A 24253-nucleotide genomic window follows, 5' to 3' on the forward strand; every position below is an offset into this window, starting at 1 on the left:
GGAGAAAGTGGAGAATTCTCTTTCAGATATATTAGGTTTTTGGGACTAAGAAATGGCTAAGTGAAGCTGTTGAATAGGTAGTTATACCAGAGTCAGCACTCCCAAGAACAGGGCAGGTTACAGATGTTAATATGGGGGCCGTAAGAGTGTAGGTGGCACTAGAGTCTATGTGGCTTACCAAGGAAGTTTGTGTAAATGGCGGTGGACCAAAGGCTGCACATGAACTGATGCAACTTTTAGGGATTTGGAAGATGAGGAGCAAGAATAAGGTAAACAGAGAGAACAGCAGTGAAGTAAGAAGAGGAACCAAGGGATGGGGAATGCAGGTTTCAAGAAGAAAGCAGAAACTGACTGTGTCAAGACTTGCTGAGATCAGATAGTATGAGCTCTGAGAGTTGCCCAATGGACTTGGTGACGTTGATGATAAGTTCTTGCCACAGGGGCTGGAGGGGGCTGGTTGGAGAAAATGGGAGAAGAAGCAGTGAAGATAGTTGAGTTCTAGGAATAAAAATTCCTAGAAAGAGTTGTGAGAAAAATGTTTTGGAGGTAAACTGGCAAGACATGGAGCTTCTGAAGGTAAATTAGAAGGACATGGTGCAACAGAAAAGGTGGAGGGTGACAGGAAAAAATGGCTCAGTGAGAAAGATTAGATGTTAACTTGGAAGAGGCCCAAGGTAGAAAAGGTGGCTGGTAGATATATGTGTAGGAGTTTGAAGACTAAAATATAGATTAGAATTCATACTTTGACATGGAGGAAAGTTTATAAATCAGTAAAAATGGCTACATTGCTATATTTTATACAAAATCATATCTTTCTTTCTATCAATCTGTTCATTTACACATCAATGCAGAAAAAAGAGCATGGAAGGACTGAGGTCAAAATAATAATATTTGTTTCTGCATGGAGATATTTCTTATAAATTTAAATATTCTATGAGTGCATAGTTTTATTGTATGCTTATGTACACAAAACAGACATATAAAGAAAATTAGATGACAGAGGCATTCAGAATCCAAGTGGGAAAGTTTCAAGTAGGAGCTGATATCTACTACAGAAAAGTGTCCTTTAAGGTAAGGAGTGACACTAGATCACTGGGTTTATCAATTAGGAGGTTTCTGCTGTTCATAGAAAGAGTAATTTGGGTGGAAATTACTGAAATCTAGTTTTATTTTTTTTTAATTCTTCTATTGGTATATTTTAGGTATACAGTATGTTTACATTTATTATTGGATACTTGTACCTGTACTTGATGTATCTTGGTTCTTATTTTTTTCCCTATTACCTGTGGAGCCTTCACCCCCTCCACCCTTCCCTATTTACCCAGATTTCGTTTCCATTTTTTTCTTTTCTCATAATGTTTCCTTTCCCTTCTTTCCTTTCCCCTTCCTGAAATCTAGTTTTAATAGGTGAAGAAGAGTGAATGAGGAAATGGAACCAGAAGTTGGGGGAGAGTATAGATTTTCTGTGAAGATTGATGAGAAAAGGGTAAATACTGGAGCAAGGGCATGGAGGAAATGAATAGCACAGGTGGGTAGGTCTGCCTTGGGTAGGCCAGAGAGGGTGCTAAGGTTGGGTAGGCATTTGTAGTGAATATGGGAAATTGAGGTGGTGGTTTCAGTGTTTCCAATCCAGTGGGATCTGAAGTCATCTCTTCAAAGTGGAGGAGACTTTGGTTGGTAGGGGCTTTCAGGACAATGGCATGGATGATGAAGCACTAAGAGGACATGGAAGCAATGCTGTACAACCTGCTTTGACCAGAGAGTGTGGCTTAGAATTATACCATCTCTCAGGTTTCCTTCACCTTTAGTGCCATGGAAACAGGAGACACTGAATGTGTGGGACAGTGAATTACAATATTGATCTATACTTGCTTCTTGCCCATGGATGGTCTACAGGCACAGAGAGTTGTGTATATAGGGAAAAGAAGTGCTGAGGAGACCTGGGGTGAGGGGCACCATGCTGGCTGAGTCTGAGGTGTGAATGAACTTGGCCAGCAGTTGGGGGGAGGGGGTGGGAACACCAGCTGTAGAGTATTAATGGGATTTTAGAGTTTTCAGTTTCTGAGATGGCACAGTTCTGGGTGATAATGAGGTCAGGTGGGACTTGAGGGAGCAGGTGGCTAGACTGGAATGTTGATCAATCAAGGCTACTGGGGTTAGGTAGCTTATTCTCAGCACCTACCTTTATTCAGATAATGTTTGGGGGATGTTTAAAGAATTCCCTTCTCCATGCCCTGCAGAAGTTGCTTATTGCAAATGCAAGGCATGGTTTATATTTGGTCTTTATAGCTTCCCTGTATGTGGAAACAGTTTTGCAAATTAGCTGAGAAACTTGAAGGTTTCTTCATATGCCATGAAAGAGACTCTGCCAACACAAGATAATGACAGGATATTATCCTCTGATTGCTAATTAGCAACTGAAATGAATGTCTAGCTCTGATGCTGCCAAGTCCCTCCATTAATATCTGCCCCGCAGAGGCAGTGAGAACAGGGCTGTTTTTCTTCAAAATGGCAGGCCCAATGTGCAACTCTGTTAGAGAAAGCTCATCTGGAAGAATTATGCATACTTTAACATAACCTCTGACAATATATAGATTTCAAGTAACTGACTTAGTATTGATTTGACTAAAATGTTAAATAAAACAATAGTTACGGTAAAATATATCAGCTGACAGTGTGGATAGTGGCTTTTCTTGTGATCCATTATTCTGATTAGCTTGGTTAATACTGGATATGCCAATCACAATTTGACAGATTATTATGGGTTAGCTTAGGTTAATGTGGAAAGAGGCAGAGAAATGGAGGTCTAAGAAGATAAACATTCTGACAAGTAGAAAGAATATCACTTCTGGTTTTGATTCCAGCTGTGTTCAGATGTATTTAGGTACCCGGGCCAGAAAATAATTTTTATGAAATCTCAGTGATGATATCATTGAACCCTGATGGATGTTACATTAAACTTAACCTTCAAGAATTCTTTATTGGGAGAGTCCTAATTTTTTTTGTACAATATCATGCATGCTCATGGCTGAGATATATTTATAAACCACAAAAATGATGTGCATTGTCATTACTTGGGTCAAACAACTGGATAACTTGTTGACAAAATCAACTGAGTCTCTAAATGATGGACCCAAAATAGCGAAGCTCTCCATTTAACTTTTTAGCTATTTAGCTTTCTAGCTCTTTTACTGTCTGAGCTTCAACCATTAATTCTCAAGTTAAATTCTATGTGGATTTTCCCTGCAAATTCAGGCAGCCTACTGAAGTGTTCATCTCAGTTTCTCTATTTATCTTGAAGGATACTGATTTCTTCTTAAAGGCTTCTTGGAGACTGTTAGAATGGTGACTTCTCTGTCAAAATGTGGTGCATTCTTTAGAGAGATACTCCAAAGGACCAGGGTGAAATGTAATATTGCATTATTAAATGTGGAGGTTTTTATGGTGGAAGGTATGTGAATAGGTACCTGCAGTGAGTTGAATGTTTCTCCCAAAAATGTATGCCCAGGTCCTAAACCCTGGAATTTGCAAATGTAATTATACTTAGACAAAGGGTCTTTGAAGACATAATTAAGTAAAAGATCCCAAGATGAAATTATCTTGGGTTATTCAGGTGGACCCTAAATCCAACAACAAATTTCCTTAGAAGAGATAGAGAGAATACATAGAAGCACATCAGAAAAATGTATGAAGGCAGAGGCACAGATTGGTATATAAGCCAGGGAGCACTGGAGCCAACAGAGGCTGAAAGAGGTGAGGAAAGATTCTTCCCTACGACCGTCAGAAGGAACACAGCCTTGCTGATACCTTGATTATGGACTTCTGGCCTCCAGAAATGAGAACCCTGTTTGACTGCTGCAGCAGCCCTAGTTATAGAGTACCCAACCAAAGGATATTCCTCCTTACTTTTCTGGAACACTCCTCACTACGCATATTATCAGGTGATTTGTAAGCTGTTTTGCTAAGGTCATGTATTTAATTTTATGCAAGAGAAGCATTTATCTAGTTTTGGAATGAGACACTGCATGTGCTTCTGTGTCCAGAATTATATAGAAAGTTTGACCAATAAGGATACTTGCCTGGGTAACTAGAATGCTGTGAAACCTGCTATATCCTCATCCAACTGTGCAAGTGAGGAAGGTGAAGGTTTAGAAAGTTTTCTTAGTTATTTGAACTATACAAACAAGAGAATGCAGGTATGTTAATATCACTATATTCCTTATAGAACCAATAGTGTCTTCGTGGCCCTTTAGACAGTGTATTTCTCTCCTACTTGTGACTTATTAACCAACGCACAGTGTTTTATTAAAGCCAAGTCAGATTGTAACCCAAACACCTTTTAGCCTTTCAGGATTCCCTCTCTCCCTTCCTCCTGCCTTCCTTTATTTCTTTCCACAAATAACATAAGGTGCCTACCATATGAGAGACAGTGTGCTAGTTCCTGGGATTCCTGGAGAACAACAGATAAGACTCCCAAGCTCCCAGGAAACATACAATCTAGTGACATCATGTGTCAGGAAAATATTAGATTTAAATACTACATACATCTAAGATGAAATGGCATTCCATAATTGGCACATGACTGGCACAATAATAATGGCTCTTCGACAACATCAAGTTCCCATGCTACACAAAGGTGTAAGTGCTGACACAATCAGGATACCAGAAATACTTGAAGCTATTTAAGTAATTGGTTCTGAATTAATTACATTGACAGAGGGGAAATGCAGCATGCAGACGCCAAACCAAATAAATCAACATGATACTGAAGTTTCTGTCTGTGATCTATGCAGCTTTATGTTTTAATGATCCAAATACCGATTGCATTTTTTTCTTTAGATAACAGAATTGATATTCTTTGAGATTTGAATATAAAGAAAAAGTCCCTAGAATCCAGGGAGTAGGGAAAGTCAACCTTGGGGCCTATATTTTCCTTTTCTATTCCTTTGTCCCCTAAAATTTCTAAGATACCTGATCTTTTCTCAGCCTATGCCAAGGATCTGTCTCTTGGACTATACATCACACCTCTTCGTAGAAGTCTAGGGTATATTTCTATTTATTGTCCACAGTGATAGTCCTGATTTTTAGTCCCAGCTGCCTCCCTTCTCAGATCTTGAGATCATTTGGATCCCTTGATTCTGTTCTCAGCTTTATTTGGGTGGAACTTTTGCTGGACAGCTTTACTGTTCTCAAAAAATCCATTCTAGGTGATTTATATTGGTTCCATCCTTCCAGTCATTTCAGCTTCTGTTGCTGTCAAACTTTCCACCCTTCCTACTCTTCCAAATATGTACTTACTTTCATGAAATGGAGTCTCAACAGAAGATAAACCCTTATGTTTTCACATAACTTACTTTTTTTTTTGGTAGTGGGGATCAAACTTGGGACCTTGTGCTTGCGAGGCAGGCGGTGGAACCACTGAGCTAACTCCCTGGCCCTCACATGACTTACTTTTGAAATCTGTCTCAATAGACAAAAAGTCTTTTTGAAGGAAGATGTTGATTCTGCTAATTCTATTTGGCATTAAAACCAGAAAATGAACACATTACATGGAAAGTACATCTTTGCGTGACTTAAACAATAATTCCAATTTTTGTATTTTGGATCAAGCCTAAGGATTTCTTGGCCATGGAATTGACACATATTCTAATTTATTAGGGGGGTTGATATAATCATCAAAGGGCTTTAATTTTCTTTGTCCTTAAAGCAAAGTTTAAAATAGATAGCAATGCTGTTCTTTAATGTAATCAAGCCACCTGTATTGAAAGCAAAGTTTTAATTGGGTAATCAAAGCACAATTTTTAATCCTTATTTTACAAGTTAGGATGCTGAAGCAAGATAAAGAATCTGCTCAAGTTAATTAACCCCAGTTCTTTTGAAGCCCTTCCTCACTTTAAGTACTGATATACCAGGGAAATTTAGAGACTTATAAATGGCATCTCCCATCTTTGTGCAGAATACAGCCTCTTCTGTCCTCCATTAATGGTTGTTCATGTACACTTTGCTGTAACTTTTTCTTTCTAATACAGCAAATATACAAGACAGCGAAGATGAAACAGCCTGAAAACCAGGATTTCTATTCCCTCTACACTATGAACTTTTGAAGAGTCCTTTCAATTTTAAGTTTGCATAGGCATGTCACAGCCTTTCCAACCCTGTCTTCCCATTTACAATGGAAGATAATAATGTTAATATTTGCTTACCTACCTCACAGGAGAATTAAAAAGAACAGTAATTTAATGTTAATACGTTCTTTGAAGATGAAAAGCACTTCATAATTGCTAAGTTCTAGTATATTTTAAAAAACCATCTCAAAGATTCTCTTCTTTCCTTAACCTCATAACTTTTGGTTAATTAAAAATAATTATCCTTTCTCCACTTCATTATTTAAGTATATAAAACCTGACAACATTCCCACACAATATATGTTCCATGCTTCACCCAATGTTATTGCCTTCATTTTTGGACCTTTCATGCTAACTTCTCATGTAGTAGAAAATTGGCAAAAATCTGTTGTTTCCACCTGGGGTGAATTTCATTTCTAGGTGTGAAAATTGCATGAGCAACTCGTTTTTTTTTCTCACACTGTGTGAAGGGCTCATGAGACTGCATCTAAGGCAATGTTTCTCAAGGTGGGGGGACTCCTCTATTGGCAGCTGAGTCCAACTAGGTGCTTGTTAAAACATAGGTACCAAGAGTGCAAACCTTACAGGGCAGATTATGAGAATCTGCATTTAAAACTATTGACTCCAAGCCCCTCATTTTGCTTTTTTTAAAAAGGTTTTTGGTCATGTTGTTTCCATTAAAAAATGATTTTGGGCCAGGGATTTAGTTCAGTGGTTTCTCCACTTGCTGCGCAAGTGCAAGGACTGGAGTTCGAGCCCTGGTACCAAAAAAAAGCGTTTTTAAAAACAAATAACTTAAAACTGTCACACACAAAAAGAAAAGAAATGGTCCACAAAACACAGTCTCCTTTCCTCCTGAAGGTTTTACAATGTACTGTTATCATTAACCAGTCTTTTACTATTAAACTTAAATGGCCAATTGGGAGAAACAGTTCTGAGACCGCTCTTCCACCTCTGTGACCTTGCCAGCTCCATCAGCCTTCTTTTTTCCCCCCGTGTAAATAGCACTGTTTATTCAGAGTGTGAAATTATGAAGAGAACTATGATAAAATTCATGTCCTTGTTCTACAGGTGCTTTTTTTTCAAGATCTTCTCTTTTCCTTTAATTTTCTGCAGTTTAACTATTATATGGATATTATTTAACTATTATATGCCTATTAGGTATTTTTTGGTATTTATTCTTGGTGTTTGATGAGCTTCTTGAATCAGCAGCCTGATATTTGTTAACAGTCTATTATTATTCCAAATATTTCTTGTATTCCTTTTCCTTTTGGTATTCTCATTGTGAGTATGTTGCATCTTCTGGAATTGACCCATAGTTCTTGTGTTTTTTCCTTTTTGTTTTTCAAGTTGGGAAGTTTCTATTGATATTTGCAAGTTCACTGATTCTCTCTTCAGGCAGGTAGATTACTGATGAGTCCATCACTTCTGGGCTCTTTCATTTCTGTTAAAAGTTAAGCGCTTCCTGCTTACATTACTCTGTTAGTCATCTATCACCGTGACAAAAATACATGAGATAATCAGCTCACAAGAGGAATGGTTTATTCTGGCTACCAACTCTCCAGGTTTCAGGCCATGATCAATTGCCCCTGTGCTTCCAGCAGCCTTCTTGTCCACTGCTTTGATGACATCCACAGCAACTGTCTGTCTCATTCTCAAACAGCGAAACGACTCAGAGGTGGAGAGTCAGAGAAGCTCTCGACACACATGGGCTTGCCTGGAACCATGTCAACGATGGCAGCATCACCAGATTTCAAGAATTTGGGGCCCTCTTCCAGCTTCTTACCAGACCAGCGATCAATCTTTTCTTTCAGCTTAGCAAACCTGCAAGCATTGTGAGGTGTGGGGCAATCCAGTACAGGGGCACAGCCAGCACTGATCTGGCCTGGATGGTTCAGGATAATCACCTGAGCAGTAAAACCAGCTGCTTCCATTGGTGGGTCATTTTTGCTGTCACCAGCAACACTGCCATGCCAAACATCTTTGACAGACACATTCTTGACATTGAAGCCCACACTGTCACCAGGAAGAGCTTCACTCACAGCCTCATGGTGCATTTCAACAGACTTTACTTCTATTCTGACATTGACTGGTGCAAAGGTGACCACCATGCCAGGTTTGCGTTGTCTCCACTCTGCCTACAGGGATGGTACTGATACCACCAATTTTGTAGACATTCTGGAGGGGCAGCCACAAAGGCTTGTCAGTTGGGTAAGTGGGTGGCAGGATGCAATCCAAAGCTTCAAGCAGTGTCGTTCCACTGGCATTGCCACCTTTACGAGTGACCTTCCATCCCTTGAACCAAGGCATGTTAGCACTTGGCTCCAGCATGTTGTCACCATTCCAACCAGAAATTGGCACAAAAGCTACTGTGTCAGGGTTGTAGCCAATTTTCTTAATGTAGGTGCTGACTTCCTTAACAATTTCCTCGTATCTCTTCTGGCTGTAGGGTGGCTCTGTGGAATCCATTTTGTTAACATCAACAATGAGTTGTTTCACACCCAGCGTGTAAGCCAGAAGGGCATGCTCATGGGTCTGCCCATTGTTGGAGATACCAGCTTCAAATTCACCAACACCAGCAGCAACAATCAGGACAGCACTATCAGTCTGAGATGTGCCTGTAATCATGTTTTTGATAAAGTCTCTGTGTCCTGGAGCATCAAGGATAGTCACATGATACTTGCTGGTCTCAAATGTCCACAGGGAGATGTCAATGGTGGTACCACGCTCACACTTGGCTTTCAGTTTATCCAAGACCCAGGCGTACTTGAAAGAACCTTTCCCCATCTCAGCAGCCTCCTTCTCAAATTTTTCCATGGTTCTTTTGTCGATGCCACCACATTTGTAGATCAGATGGCTGGTAGTGGTGGACTTGCCCGAATCCACATGTCCGATGACGACGATATTGATATGAGTCTTTTCCTTTCCCATGGTGGCTTTGATTTAGTGGTGGTTTTCACTGCACCTGTGTTCTCGCAGCAAACCTACTGCGGAAAAAGCCCCTCATCTTGTTTTTCAAGATGGACAAAAATAGTCCAGAAGTCAGAAGTGAAGTTTTTTGCCTTAGGCATCACCTGTTGAGCTCTCTGCACAGACACTGGGAAGACCAGTGGGCAGCACAGATTTTGTCTCTCTTGAAAGCAAAGGGCATGAAGTGTTCTACTTGGCTTCTTCTTCACCCACTTATCTGCAGTCAAGGGGAACCTTACCTCCTTGAACCCCAATAAATAGGGTGGGGGTCTTCTTTTCGTCTAATTTCCTTCAGTGTCACTAGCCTCTCCCTCCCTCCACCTGGCTCTTTGCTCATTGCATTTCCTTCATTAATAAAAAAGTGCACCTGCAATGTACATCATTGTTTATTTCTCTTGAGAAAAGGTCAGCTCCTCTTCTCAAAGTCAACGTCCCCATTTGGGCTATAGATCTCTCCCTCCTGTCTCCTCTGGGCTCTTGTTCCACCAATTTTGTGCACTCTCTTATAATTCCAGACCTCCCATCTCTTTTGGTACTGTGTTCTCAAAGGCTTATGTCCTCTGAGATGCCCCATACAGCCAAGCTCCTAGAAAGAGAGTTTTCAGGGCCATTTATCGTGCATATAGAAAAATGTAAGCAGATCTACCTTAGGAAAGTGAAAGCACAGTAGAAATAGTAAGGGACAAATGCCAATAGTAAAAGTCCCTGTGATGGAGCTGTTTTGGGAATAAATTCTAGGAAAGTGAAGTTTCCATTCTCTACATCCCTCTGCCCTTGCACAAGCACATTTCCCTGCTCCTTGCTTCCACATCATGCTCAGGATTGTTGTCATTCCCTCAGTTCAGTGCACATTCTTGAGGGCTGTGTTCAGTTTGGGCCTGGGCTAGTCTCCTATCTGCACAGCTAATAGTGAGTTCAGCCTAGACCCTGGCCTCTCCACCAGTGGTTTGCTCTGTAATTGTTCCTGTTGGAATGCAGAGGACTGGGCCTTTTGCTCTGTGTCTTACACAGCTGCAGGCCAGCTCAGAGGGAGAGGCAGTCTTTTTCTGAGGCAGGCATGAGCACCCCAGGGTCATAGCATATCCCCCTGCCCTCCTGAAAACCCCAGGGCACTTCTGTAGGAGTCCTTCCAGCACACTGATTCAAAGAGGTGTGGCCTCTAAGCTTTGCTCTCTGAGTCCAGGAAAAAAATCAAAATGGAGTAGCACTGGTTAAGGGAACTTACAATGGAGCAGGGGGGCCACTGTTAATCAGACTGCAGACCCATCTGCTGCTGAGCCTTTCTGAACTGGGTCACCTGCCCAATGCATATTGACCTTGGGACTGGGCCAAACTTACTTACTTGCTTTCATTATTCATTTGTGAAACTTCCCTGCTTCCCCTAAATTACCTATAGATTAAAACAACACCTAATTCCCTTCTTATAAAACAGCTTAACTCCTGTTAGTACTGTCACAATTCTTGATGAGCAAATGATGTAACCACTAGTCTCCTTGGAGTTTGAAGCTTTCAATACTGTCATTACCTTGTAAAACGTTATAGCACATTTTCAAGATTGCTTGAATCTGTGTTTTCTTGGATTGCAATCCTAATTAGCCCCAAATAAATACAATTTTCTTTAAGTAGGCTGATTTTATCTCAGTCAACAGAGGTTACTGTCATGGGAAGCAAATGATTAAAGAAAGTGGATGGTTCTTCACTGGACTGCCTGGAAGGGAATTAGAACATGAACTCAATGGCTGACTACACCAAGGACCTTGCTGGTTATTGTTTGGAGGCTTGCACATTCTTGTTTAGTAATCAAACATGTTTAATAAATGACTCCCTTAATCTGTTCCTGCTGCTGTAATGTCACAAGCTGGGTAATTTATAGTCAACATTCCCATCTCTCAGTTCTGGAGGTCAGGGGGTTCAAAATCAGGGCATCAGCAGATTCTATGTCTGGTGGGGGCTTGTTCTTTGCTTCCAAGATGGCGCCTTCTTGCTATGTCAGTGTCAGACCCCAGCCCAGGCAAAAAAGAAAAACTTCCCAGGCAATGTGGTTACACATCCTGCAAGATGCAAAGGAGTAACAGGAAGCTAAAGCCCGGGTCCGAGATAAGCACCCTGCCCCACACAGAAACATCTGCTGGTCCAGATACCTCTGGAGGCCACCGGACTTCCTCCGCCTCAGAGCAAAAGACTTCCTCCACTCCAGGACAAAATTTTCCACTCCTCCTGGTACCATCCCTCCCCTACCCAAACTCCCCTATGTTTCCCCTCACCCAAGCCCTCCCAGAGTCAATAGCTTTGTCTCCCTAGACTAGCCTGCACCCAGGCTGGAAATAAAACTTCACTTGTTGCTTCCTTTTTGCCTGCTCTGATGGTCTCAGTCATGCCTCGGTTTACCCTAACAGCACATAGGAAAAGCAAAAAAGTAAAAGGGACTAGATGCTTTCTTCATCTTTGTTCAATAGGGTTCATGAACCCTATTCACGAAGGTAGAGTGCTCTTCCTAAAAGGCTTCTTTTCAAAATGACATCATCATGGGGGTTGAATTCCAACATATGAATTATGGAGGGACATATATGTTCAAGCCACAGCAATGACTTATTTCTAGATTACAAATTTTTTTTTATCAAACAATAAGCACACAGAAACATTCTTTATCTCACACAAATTCTTCTAGAGCCTTATCCAATCTCTGTCCACATGTGTAGCTGAAAACAGTGGCTTTCAACATTGTGATTTTTGCCTCTGAGAGGTCAATGTCTAGGGGTAATAGTAGTGATGCTACTACCCCCTAGTGGTTAGAGGGGTGGAATTCTGCTCTGCATCTTACAATGCTCAGGACTGTCCCTTAGAGGAAAGAATTACCTGGCTCTGTTATTAGTACTGAGGTTGAGAAATCTCAGGTTGAAAAAACCAATCTGCCTTTCCCTAACACCCTCAGGTATCCCTACAAAACGCACATGGTACACTCCAGGGAAGACTGATAACATCCACCATGTTAAACAGCTACTGAGTGCCACTTTCTTTTCTTGTATCTTTCTTTTTTTTCTGTGGTACTAGAGATTGAATGCAGGGCCTTCACACTGAGCTGTCTCTCCAGCCCCTTTTTATTTTGAGAAAGAGCTTTGTTAAGTCACTAAGTTGCTTAGGCTGGGCTCGAACTTGAGATCCTCCTGCCTTAGCCTCCCAGAGTACTGGGGTTACAGGCATACAGCACCATGCTGGCCTTTTATCTTTATAACCACCCTAAAGAATAAGCACTGTTATGAGGCTTGTGTCCCCCAAAATTCATATGTTAAATTCAGTCCTAATACTTAAGTATGTGACTGGTTTTGGCACAGTCTTTAAAGAAGCAATTAAGTAAATATGAGGTCATATGGAAGGATTCTAATCCACTATGACTGCTATCTTTATAAGAAAATTAAGACATATATATATTACTGTATATATGTATATTACTGTATGGTGTGTCTGTTGTAATGAATTTAACCATTTCTCTCATATATATATATATATATATATATATATATATATATGAGAGAGAGAGAGAGAGAGAGTAGATCATCTACAAGACAAGGATAGAGGTTTCTGAAGAAACATCCTGACAACCCCTTGGTATCTAACTTGTGGCCTTCAGAATTTGAAAGCATACATTTTGTTCTTTAAGCTACCCAGTCTATGGTATTTCATTATGGAAACACAGTAAACCAATACACAATCTCTCAGCCTGTTTATGCTGCTATAACAGAACCACCACAGACTACATACTCATAAACAGTAGAAACGTATTTCTCATGGCTCTGGAGGTTGGGAGAGGCAAGACCAAGGCATCAACAGTAGTGTGTCTATGCAGGGCCTACCTGCTGTGTCATCACATTGTGCAAGGGACACAAGGGCAAAGCAAAGGGAATAAATGTGGCTGTTAAGAATTTACTTCTTTTCACACACATATGTAATTTTTATCTAAATTCATAATATGATTACACATACATTTTATTATCATTCATCTTGGATTCTCCTCTTATCTCACCTCACCTGCTGTGACCCATGCATGCTGAATCTAAGATGCACCCTTCCATGCTTTTCATGTGAATCATATAATCACATGTTGATATATATATCTACACATACAAGCTTGGAGGGGGGGGTCTTTATTTTTCTATTTTGAATAGCATTGTTTGTGCTTCTCTGATTTTTATGTTTTCAACATTCTTGAAATCTATCTCCATTATTTGGTAAGACTTTCCAGTCTTTTTATGCCTCATATTACTGTATGGTGTGTCGGTTGTAATGAATGTAACCATTTCTCTCATGACAGACATATGCATTTCTTCTGGCTTTGTGTCTTTACAAATGATGCTGAAATAAAACCCCGTATCTGTTATGCAGTCTAGCATAGCTTTTAAAAGTCCACGTGGTACAGTGAGACTGTGTGGGTTTCATCCCTTGTTCTACCACCTTCTAGCTGTTACTCTGGGCAAGTATTAAAACTTTGAGAATCAGTTTTCCAATTTTCAAAAGATAAAGGTAATAATAGGATGTGGGATTTAGGTAGAGACTCTGAAAAACTACCAGGCACATAATAAGGGCTCAATAAATATTGCCTATTATGATAAAATCCTTAACACTAGTGGTTTTGTTTCTGTGAGATAAGACTTATGGACCAAATGGTATATGGATTTTTAAAAATTGTAGTATATACGGGCCAGGAATTTAACTCAGTGGTGCTGCCGCCTGCCTTGAAAGCTCAAGGACCCGAGTTCCATCCCAGGTACCCGCCCCCCCAAAATTGTAGTATATATTGTGGAATGTGTTTTAAAAAGAAGTCTATAAAAATCTGTCTACTGACAATGTAGGAGAATATCTTTTTACTTAGTCTCTGCCCAAAACAGGTAATATATCTTCTAAATTTTTGTCAGTTTGATAGATAAAGTGATACATCATTTAATTTGCCTTTCACTGACCATTTTTATGGGTCTGGTGATCATTTGGATTTGCTCTTGGAAGAGCCTTGCTGATTTTTCTAGTTTTTTCTAGTCTTAAATTTTCAATGTTCCTCAAAGGCCAATAGGCTGATACCTTGGTTGCCAGCCTGTAATGCTACTAGGAAGTGGTGGAACCTTTAGGAGGTGGGGCTTACTGGAAGGAAGTTAGGTAACTGGGGGCGTGGCCTTGAAGGGAATGCTGGGACCCAGCCCCTCCCTCTTTTACTTCCCTACTATCATGAGGTGAACAGGCTTCCTCTGGCGGGTCTTCCTGCCACAGTGTCTGTGCTGCCACAGGCCCAAAGTGATGGGGCCAAGTGACCAAGGAAAGAAATCTCTGAAGCCATGAATCAAAATAAATCTTTTCTCCTTTTCAGTTAATTACTTAGGTATTTTGTGGCAGTGACAGAAAGCTAAGATAGGTTCTTTTCTTTTTTTTTTAATTTCAAGTTGTAAGAGCTCTCTGAAATCTGCCTTACAGATTGTCAACTTCTGATTTTCCTGAGTTAAGAAGATTATTTTTTCAAAACCAATGCTTTTCTTGTGACTTTGTTCATGGGATTTTTCTCATAATATGAGTCATTTTAATTTTTATATATTCAAATTTGTTTTCTTTTATAGATTCTAGGGTCCCAATTTTCATTTAAAAGATTTCTATGACTCAAGGTTTCTTGAATTTGCTATATGTTCTCTGAAATGCTTGTGTTCTAGAATATGCATAAAATCATTTACGTTTTACTGTTGTATTTTTTAGACATGTGTTTTCAAATTAGAGAGGAATCGAATACTGTATAATTTTCTTTCAGTTGCATAGCCATTTGCACTGGCATCATTAACTAAATACTTCATTCTTTGCCACCTGGAAGTCTCCCACAATCTCTAAAGAAAGCTTAGTTAGGAAAGCTAGGAAAGGGGTAGGGTGGAGATACTCACTATGGAGCACACATATTTCATGCTGATTTCTCATCTAACTTTGGCCCTACAGTTTTTTTTCAAGGAATTGCTAAGAAGGCTATTCAGATTCATCTAGACATGGGAGCAGCAAAACTGTTATAGGTCTGTAGGAAAGAACCCAGGGACTGTTGCTGGGGTGGGGTGGGGCTGGGAGAGCTTATCTGATCCTAGACTCAAATCAAAAGCACAGGCTGAGCCCTTCTGTCAGGAGAGAGCCTGGAGGCTGAAGGGCCATGAGACAGGCAGTGGGATCTCATCGTATTGTTTCCTACCTACTAATTTAAGACTGCAGATGGAGCAAGAGATATTTAAAATATGCTAGCCAGGACTTCTTAAATACCACAAACTCTATACTTACACTTAATATCCACTTGGCTAAACTCTGAACATGCTCAAGGAAGCTTCCCTCCTCCCCCCACCTCCTCTGGCTGAAGAACTGAGGACAGGATTTTCACCATCCAAATAGTATCTGCTTAGGAAGGGAGAGAGATTGGGGATGGAGCAGAAAGGGGGTCATGTACTTAGTTTTAATTTAACAAAGGGCTGTGGGGCCTTCTGGGAGATTTTAGTTTGAGAGGTCCTAGAATGTCTAGTTGTGACACTGGTAGGATTGGATATGTCACCACCATTGACACAAAAGGAGCACATAAACCTTATGGTGGTTGCTCAAAACCGATGGAAGAGTACCATCAGGTTGGAAACCTGTATTCTGAAAATTCTTCTCACACAGACAATTATGTAAAGAGTGACTTGGTACCATCTATTTATAACTTTCCAATTTAACATTCTACTTTATCATATTGACAGAATTTATCACTATCTCAAATAAAGTAGATGGCATATTTATAACTCATAAATATTTATAACACATGCATTCTTAAAATGATCCATGTTAATACTCAACGAAGCAGTGCCTCTGGCAACATCCCTAGAAACAGAAGAAATAATTGCTTAGATGTAAGTGGATCTTAGATTTGGTCTGGGAAAAGTGGCATTCAGAATGCCTGAGGCAGAAAAAGAATTATTAGTGGTGATTCTAGAGAGGGCAGTTGGTAGGAACTTAAATGACACTCAACAATGAGCAGAGATTTTGTGAATCCCAAATATTCTGAACTAAAAATTGAAATGATATTGAAACTCTCATAGCCAAGGAGCTTTAATAAAATATCCCAATCATCTGTCATCTATCCAACCATCCACCTAACCCATCTGTCCAAGTCATCCATCCACCCAGTTATTTATCCATCCATCCATCCATCCATCCACCCATCCACCCATCCATCCTTTTTTCCTTCCTTCCTCCCTTCCCTCCTCTCCCCTTTCCTCCCTCCCTTCCTTTCTTCCTCTAGCTACCTTCCTTCTTTCGTGCCAAGTTTGTGACTAGGGAAGGTACAACAAGCATGACTGGTTTTATAGGGCTTGCATTCTAGGGGGAGAAAAAAATAAAATGAGCTATAAATATACCATCTATTTTATTTGAGATAGTGATAAATTCTGTCCATATAATAGTGTTAAGTTGGAAAGTTATAAGTAGATGAGTGAATTTAAATTGAGTGCACAGGGATGCCCCTTAAATGACATCCTCTTAGAAAAGGGGATAGCGGAACTGAAATGTGAAACTTTCCTATCTAAGCATAATAACTTGAAAATATGTAAACTCTGCATCATTCATGAATTGTATTAGATATAAAAATAAATTTGGAGCTTTTCATACTTCATCCATAGTTTTCTTGTTTATGCATCCATTCAAAATATATGATAATTTTTGCCTGACATTTCCTCATACACCATTTTATAGCAAGTGGAAAATTTTCAATGACACAAAATTTTAGCAAATATTAAAAATGTTGACGTAACAAATCTCACAGCATCTGAGGCTGTGGCCATTGTAATATGCCTCACTTAGATAAAGAAGAAGTGTAATTTAAAATAGAGGGTGCTACAAAAAGAAGGAATGGTAGATTGATTTAAAAAGCTTTCTCTGCACTGATAAACATTTTGGCAGAATTTCAGAGGACTACTAGATGTATTGGGAGCAACTTAGGTTTTGATATACTTAATTTCTCACCATTTATAATTCATTCTCTTTCCAAAATATCTTCCTATGCCACAGCTTCTGCTCTATTTTAATTCTTTATTCTCTCTTCCAAGAAGTTCTTTCAATAGATCCTTAAGTGGCACCCCCACTGCCCACTCCATTTCATGTTGTACTTGTAGCCAGAGTTTACTCTCTGATTTTAGATACAGATCTGACAGGTCCTTCTACTCTAAAAACGTGATTGGCTCCCTATCATCGCCATCTCCAGGATAGAACCTAAACTCCATAGGCTGCCATCATAGCCCTTCCCTATATAACCCTGGAATGCCTTTCCAGCATCTTGCTGTATTTTGAGGCCACACCAAACCATCAGTTTGTTCATGCCTTGAACTTGCTAAGGATGTTAGGTCCTCTATCTGAAAGTCTCTTCTCCCATTGTCTATCAGTCAACTATTCTTACTCATTTTTCAAAGCTCCTGGCACCTAATATGTATCACAATACTGTGACAACTGCTAAAATAGAGGTAAGTGTACATTTGCTACATTATATTGTAATCTGCCCATTTGTACAGCTGACTTTACCTTTGTATCAGGCTAGGGCCTGATGTTGGAGTCAGGGTCCCTGGGTTTTAACCCTGACTTGGTCTATGTCTATCTGTGACTTTGGTGATGTCTGTATCTCATATTCCTCATGTGTAAAGTAGAATAACTCAGTGTCTAGGTTACAGTGCTGTTAGATGAAAATGTCTGAAACTGTACTTGGTATATTTACTATGTTCTCACTGGATGCTTTACTCATTTAGTTTTAATAATAATGTCTGTATCCTCAAAGTTTGAGTGTGTCTCTCCTAGGTCACATGTTGGAAACTTGGCTGCCAAGGCAGTGATGTTAAGAGGTCGCACCACTGGGAGGTGACTGGGTCATGAAGACTCTGCCCTAGTGAATGGATCAGTCCATCTGTGGACTAATTGGCTAGCATGGCTTTGTCCTAGAAGTGAGTGTTCTCTGGCTTTATCACTGTCTTGTCTTTTGGTGCCTCTGCCTTGTTACAATGCAGCAAGAAGCTCCTCATCAGAAGTCATGCAGACGTGGATGTCATACTCTTGGACTTCCCAAGAACCATGAGCTAGACCCACCTCTCTAAATCCCCTGGTCTGTCATATTCAGTTATAGAAACAAAAAAAGGATCAGTACCCAGCAGATAAAATCTGCATGCAATAAATATGAAAATAATAAAAACAGTGGCATATGAGTGCCTCATCAACATAATCATAATCAAATCATAATCATAATCAAAAAATTAAGAGATGACATTTAAAATAGTATTACAAGATTTCTGTCCCCAAAGACACATAGTAGACACAGTTAGATACAACTCAGCAAATGACAAGACTTCTAGCAGATGGACTGAATGTTTTGGATTGTATGGGCTCTGGAAGTTACTTTCAATTCCCTTATCCCTTCCCTTCATGAATTTTTCACCTTTTTCTGTCCTGCCTTGTGACTGGCCACTGTGGATTGCAATATCTGGGTACTCTTTACCCTCTGGCTTATGGTTGGGTTCGGCCAGAGCGATTGGAGGGTGGAATAAGAGGGCTGTAGGTGTTATTTCCAGGTCTCTCCCTGCCTGTCAGGGGCTCTGTGTCCAAGACCCCAACTCCCATGGGAGGCCCCTGATGGGCTCTAGCTCTCCCTGGGCACTCCAGACTCCATCTGCATTTTCTCAGTTGATGTGTGTATTTCCACTGCTGTCTTTGACTGGGTCCCTATCAGCCTGAAATTTCAGTGATGCAAGTTAGTAATGAAACAGTGATTGCACGAAGCCCCTTTAGGCCACTTGACATAATGTGTATAACATGAACTTTTCAGCCTATTTATTCATACTAGTATTTTTCAACACATGACAAAAGGAGAAGAAGGTGGAAATGCTACATCTCACGGTTGGAGGCTTTTGATTTAGCTGGCTCTATTCCAGTGGGTATAAAGCCCACACACTGAGCATGAAGCCACAGAATCTGAAGTCCCTGCAGTTACAGGGATGCTTTGTGAGGACAGACAGTGATAAGGCTTCTTTTGGCAGTGTCTACCTTGGAGGCAGCTGTTATAGAAAGTCCTACAGAGTGACAAGGAAGAGCTGCCTTTCAATAACAACCGCCCCAGGCACTGCACAGGGTGCAAAGCCTCTAAGGCACATGTGCATTTATTGCTGACATCCCAAGGGCTTTATTTAATTAATTTTTTGGGGGGCAGTAAATTTATAATTTAAAACTTAGCCCACCCCAAAGAAGGGGAATAAAAACTGTGCAACACTGACAAAGGACTGAGACAGACGAGGCCCAGGAGGGGCAGCCCCAGGGCAGGTCTCTCCTCTCGACTCAGGGAGCAGCAGCAGAGTGGAGTCCTGGGGCTCACAGACACTGGCTTTGCCCAGTGTGTGGGCCTCTCCAACTGGGGCGAGCCTGGAGGAAGGGCCCTCAGTAGTGTGTGTTCACTGCACAGCCCAGATGCCCTTCTTGCTCATTCTGCTCACTGTGCTACGTGAGATCAAGAGGGGACAGCAATGCAGGACTGTCCTGGGTAGGATGGAACACCTCAGTCATCCGCTCTGCGCCCAGACACGGTGGGACATCTGGGGCATGTTTCAGGGCCGGGATGGGGCCCAAGCCCTGTAGGGGCCTGGGGAGGGGGTACCAGGCCTCTAGCACCTACCCTCCCAGGCCGAGGGCTTTAGAACCATAGATGACAACGAAAAGAGTGAACCTGTGGCAATTAACTGCACAAGGGAGGACGGATCACCGTTTATCGTAATAGCCCTGGGACAAGGAAGGCACTGCTGTCACTTGAGGAATAATACTGATTTATGCGTCCAATACTCAGTGGAACACTTGGAAGTGCCCAGAGTTATGCAAGAGGAAACTAAGAAAACACCATCTCTGCTCACATAGAGCTCATCTTTCCCAGGGTGAGTCAGACAAAGCAAACAACAGCGTGGGACACAGAAGAAGCAGAATAACAAAAACAGGTTAAGATGACCAATAACCAACACCACACCTGTGTAATGTTTCAGTCCTGAGCGATGGATGTTTAATCCTCCCATCTTTGCCACACTTACTTCTGGTCTGTGGTCAGGTTAATTTGTTTCCAGAAGGAAGAGAAGGTGAGCAGGGGGTGGTATCCATCTCCATGTCCCGGCCAGGCTGAATCTTGCTCTGGCTTGTCCTGCGTCACAGGACAATCTCCAGCATTACCCAGTGAGGGCTATCTCTGATAAGCCCTATAATTTTTGCCCTTTGTGTTTCTTTACAAGTGATGGACAGGTTATGGTGGTTGTCATCTTTCTCATGGCCCAGGTGATGAACACCTGTGGAGCGAGGAAGGAAGGAGGGCTGCAACCCTGTCCACCCTCTTGGAGGATAAGAGGCATCCAGTGGCAATGAGTCCTGGACGATCCGATTTGGCACTCAGGATTCTGGTTTCCCCTGCATCGTAGACTTCCTGGATGCATGAGTGACAGTGACAGGTCTTCAGGCAGGAGCTGCTGCACCCACTTGCTGAGGGTATTATTTCCTGACACTGTGTGTGTGTCCTGCTTTCGTGCAAGACTCAGAGCCACTTCATTCAGATGGGAGCAATCCCAGTCACCCACATTCCACTCACATGTGAGACCGAGAGAATCGGGGACACAGGAAATGCACCCCTGAGTTGAGTTTCCTGTTAATCCATTTGGCACAGGATGACTTACAGCAGGAAAGTTAAAGGAATAACTCCAGTGTCTTGGCTTTGTTGAGTCCCCAAAGCCCACCATGGGCTTCCGGTTTGTTAGGGTTTAAATCTAAAATGTCTCCCAGAATTCTCATGTGTGTGGAAGGTGATTGGATCGTGGTGGCCCCTATCCTCATTGGTGTATTCATTCACTGATGAGTTCGTAGCTGAATGTGCTGTTAGGAGGTAGGGCCTGGTTGGAGGTGGGCCCCTGTTCCTCTGTCCCAGCCTTCTGGCTGCCATAGGTTGAGGACCTTTTCCTCCACCATGCTGCTTCTGCCTTGGAGCCAGCCAACCATGGACTGAAACCTTACAGCAAAATACACCGGACATCCTTTAAATTGTAGGTGGTGGGTATTGCGTTGCAGTGACCAAGAAAGTGACCAAGACACTGTTTGTTCAAAGGTAAAGAAGGTAGGTCAAGTCATTGAGCCTGGCCATAAGCACAGAACAAGGCTATTTCCCTCTCAGGGACTTTGAGGCACTGACAGAGAACAGTCCAACTTCACGTGGAGTTCATGACACACCGACAGCTTCACAAGGGAGGTGTGCAGAGTTCTCTCCTTCAACTGAGGACTGATGCACTCAGAATTGGGGCCTCACGCACTTCATGGTAACTCATAACCCTATGAGCAATGTGAAAAGAAACCTGCAATCTCCCTGAACTCCACTTAGATTGCTAGTGGATTCAGAAAGCCACCTACAATTCTGACTCCAGGACCCACGGCAAATACTCTCCACACGAGTGGGAATGTCAGTGTGTAGAAGTCAGCCTGCCTATGTCTGAGGCCAAGTCCTCAAGTGAAGGAGGACTTCTGAGCCTGTGGAAGATCCCTCGAGGGAACATGCTAATTCTTACAACACCCCTGGCTCACAGAGCTTCCCTCTTTGGTGCAATAAAGCACAGCTGTCACTTCCAACAGAGCCTCTTAATGCAAGGAGGAGGCCACTCTCCCGACTCCAGTGTGTCTTCTGAGCTTTCTGTTAGGCCCTCACATGTGGCCACACAGATGCATGCTTGGTTCCAGTGCCTCCTTCACAATGCCGAGTCCCATTCCTCCACCATGGTGCTTATTCCTATTCCCTTGGCCACCGTGCAGCTCCTTTGCCTGCCTGTCATTTGAACACTTACTCCTTCGAGGTCTTCGGCCACATCCTCCCCACCTTTTGCCCTTGAAGGCCCCCTTCTGTTGCCTACTCACTCCCGCTGGCCTGTGACTTCTCAGCCCGCCTGCTCCCCTCACTCCAGTGGGCTGTGTGCTGACCCTCTTGTGCCCCTCTGGCCCCCTTCACTTCCTCATCACGTCCTCTCTGACCCTGAGCACAGGCCACCCCTGCTTAGCTTCCTGCTAAGCGGATCCTGCTACTCTTCCCACCTTGCCCCAACACATCAGTGCTGGCCACTCTGACTGGGGCCAAACACTGCTCTCCATCTGCACAAGCTCTGGATGCTCTCGTGTCCCACAGCTGAGCTGCCCATCTCTGCTGGTATGCCCCCAAATCTCCCTTCCCTCGGCAGATCAACTGTTTCACAGCTGCTCTACTCTTATCTACTCCAGTCTTATCTCCACTCTCTGGCAAGATATACTGTTTGAAAACATAGATATCATTTTAACATTCTCCAGAGGGGCTACATTCTTCTGATCCCCACCTGCGTCTCCGAACGCACTTCCCCTCACAATCCTCTCTTTTTGTAAGATTCACAGGTTTCACTCTCTACTTGGGTGGAAAGATATTTTCCCTTGTGATTGAATACGATTCAGTGTATACAGATGTTCCCCAATTCATGATGGTTTGACTTATGATTTTTCTGACTTTATGACAGTGCAAAAGTGACATGCATTCAGTAGAAATCATACTCTGAATTTGGATCTTTTCCTGGACTAGTGATAAGCAGTAGGAATCTCTCTCTATGCTGGGTAGAAGCCCAAGTGTAGCTCCCAGTTAGCTGCATGATTTTGCAGGTAAGCAAGCAATACTCCACCTCTGCAATGTGTTGAGCTGCTAAGCTATGATGTTCGGTAGGTTAGGTGTGGTGAATACATATGTTCAATTTATGATGGATTTATTGGAATGTAACCCCGCTGTAAAGTAGAGGAGCATCTGTATTACATGTCTCAGGCTAACACACACCTGTGTATGTTATGTCTTTAACTTAACATTTAAGATATTGTAATTATTGGTTTGTGCTCCTCCCACTGTTCCTTCTTATGGGAAGGGACTTAGCTCATTCCAACTGTGTGTACTCTCAACACCTAGTATGTGCTTAATTTATAATTGCTATATTAGTGGCATTTCCCCAAAACACCTAGCATAGGGCCATAAGGTAGGAATGAAAGATCCGATGAAAGTATTTTTTTTGATTACTGACTTAGTTCATAACCCCCAAGATACTACCTTAAATTTCATGCTCAAGAAATGAGAGATAGTTGAAGGATTACATTACGTGCAACTCACGCACATGTGCATTCTTGTGTCTCAGGTTAGGATGTGCTCTACTGCTGGAATGGAGTCTGCCTGAGCAGGACCCGGCTGAGAGGTAGCAGTCAGTTCTCAGGGCTATCGATCCCTTTTGCAACGACCTGCCTCCTCCGCCTTCCCAGCCCGTGGGTTTCTGTCTATAGACTTCCATATCTGCCTATTGACAAGTTATAGGACAAGCTATAGAGACAAAGGGCAGGTTTTGTTTCATCTTGTGCCAGACACTTGATGCAGACACACTCTACCTTAGCTCAGGAACTTCAGAGCTGAGCGTGTGCTGGGAGAGAGGGCATGTGCCACCATCTGCAAGCCCTAGGTGGATATCTGATGCTATGTTGACAAAACTATAGGGACTTGGGCTCTAAACCTAGGAGGCCCTTGTGTCATCTCACAAGTCCCTTCAACAGTAGCATAAATAAGCCATGTCAGAAAAGACCTACGTTGGCCATCTCCAGGACTCATTTCCCTTCAACAGCAGGAACTCCTGCGGGAGATCAAGGGTCATTTTCAAATTGAGCCTGGTGGGGAGGTTGCAGGGATTGTGCGTGCATCCTTGATGTCTCATGCAGCTTTCAAGAGATGTCTAGGAACGACATCGGAGATATCCTGTCCACAAACCTGCACAGAATTGGCTGATACCTATCTTCTCACACCCGTCTCTCAGCCTCAAAGGAGACAACCAAAGTTACGCTGGATTTTCAGTTCAGCAGAGTGCTTGGAGATCACCTAGCCCAGCACATTTATTTTTCAGTAAAACATAGAAGCTGTTGCTAAAACCACTGGTCCAAGATCAGAGAGAATTTTCAAATCCAGATATTTCCAAGAAGCTTCTACTGGGAACTGGTATGATTAGTAAACTTATCAACACTTATGGCTTCTATCTTTATATTCCTAGTACATCCTCAGGAGGCAACTATTCTATCTTACATCAGTCTATCGTTGTTAT

The 24253-nt window shown here is 42.0% G+C and overlaps 1 protein-coding gene and 1 pseudogene across 1 annotated transcript in view; both read right to left on the reverse strand.

Moving 5' to 3' along the window:
* Positions 1–24253, reverse strand: part of Hecw1 (HECT, C2 and WW domain containing E3 ubiquitin protein ligase 1) — a 401408-nt gene that overhangs the window by 21381 nt on the left and 355774 nt on the right.
* LOC147822663 (putative elongation factor 1-alpha-like 3 pseudogene) lies at positions 8169–9090 on the reverse strand (annotated as a pseudogene).

The sequence above is a fragment of the Heterocephalus glaber genome, unplaced genomic scaffold (assembly GCF_053883595.1).
Source record: "Heterocephalus glaber isolate CG9 unplaced genomic scaffold, H.glaber_assembly_v1.0 deba00001610, whole genome shotgun sequence".
NCBI lineage: Eukaryota > Metazoa > Chordata > Mammalia > Rodentia > Bathyergidae > Heterocephalus > Heterocephalus glaber.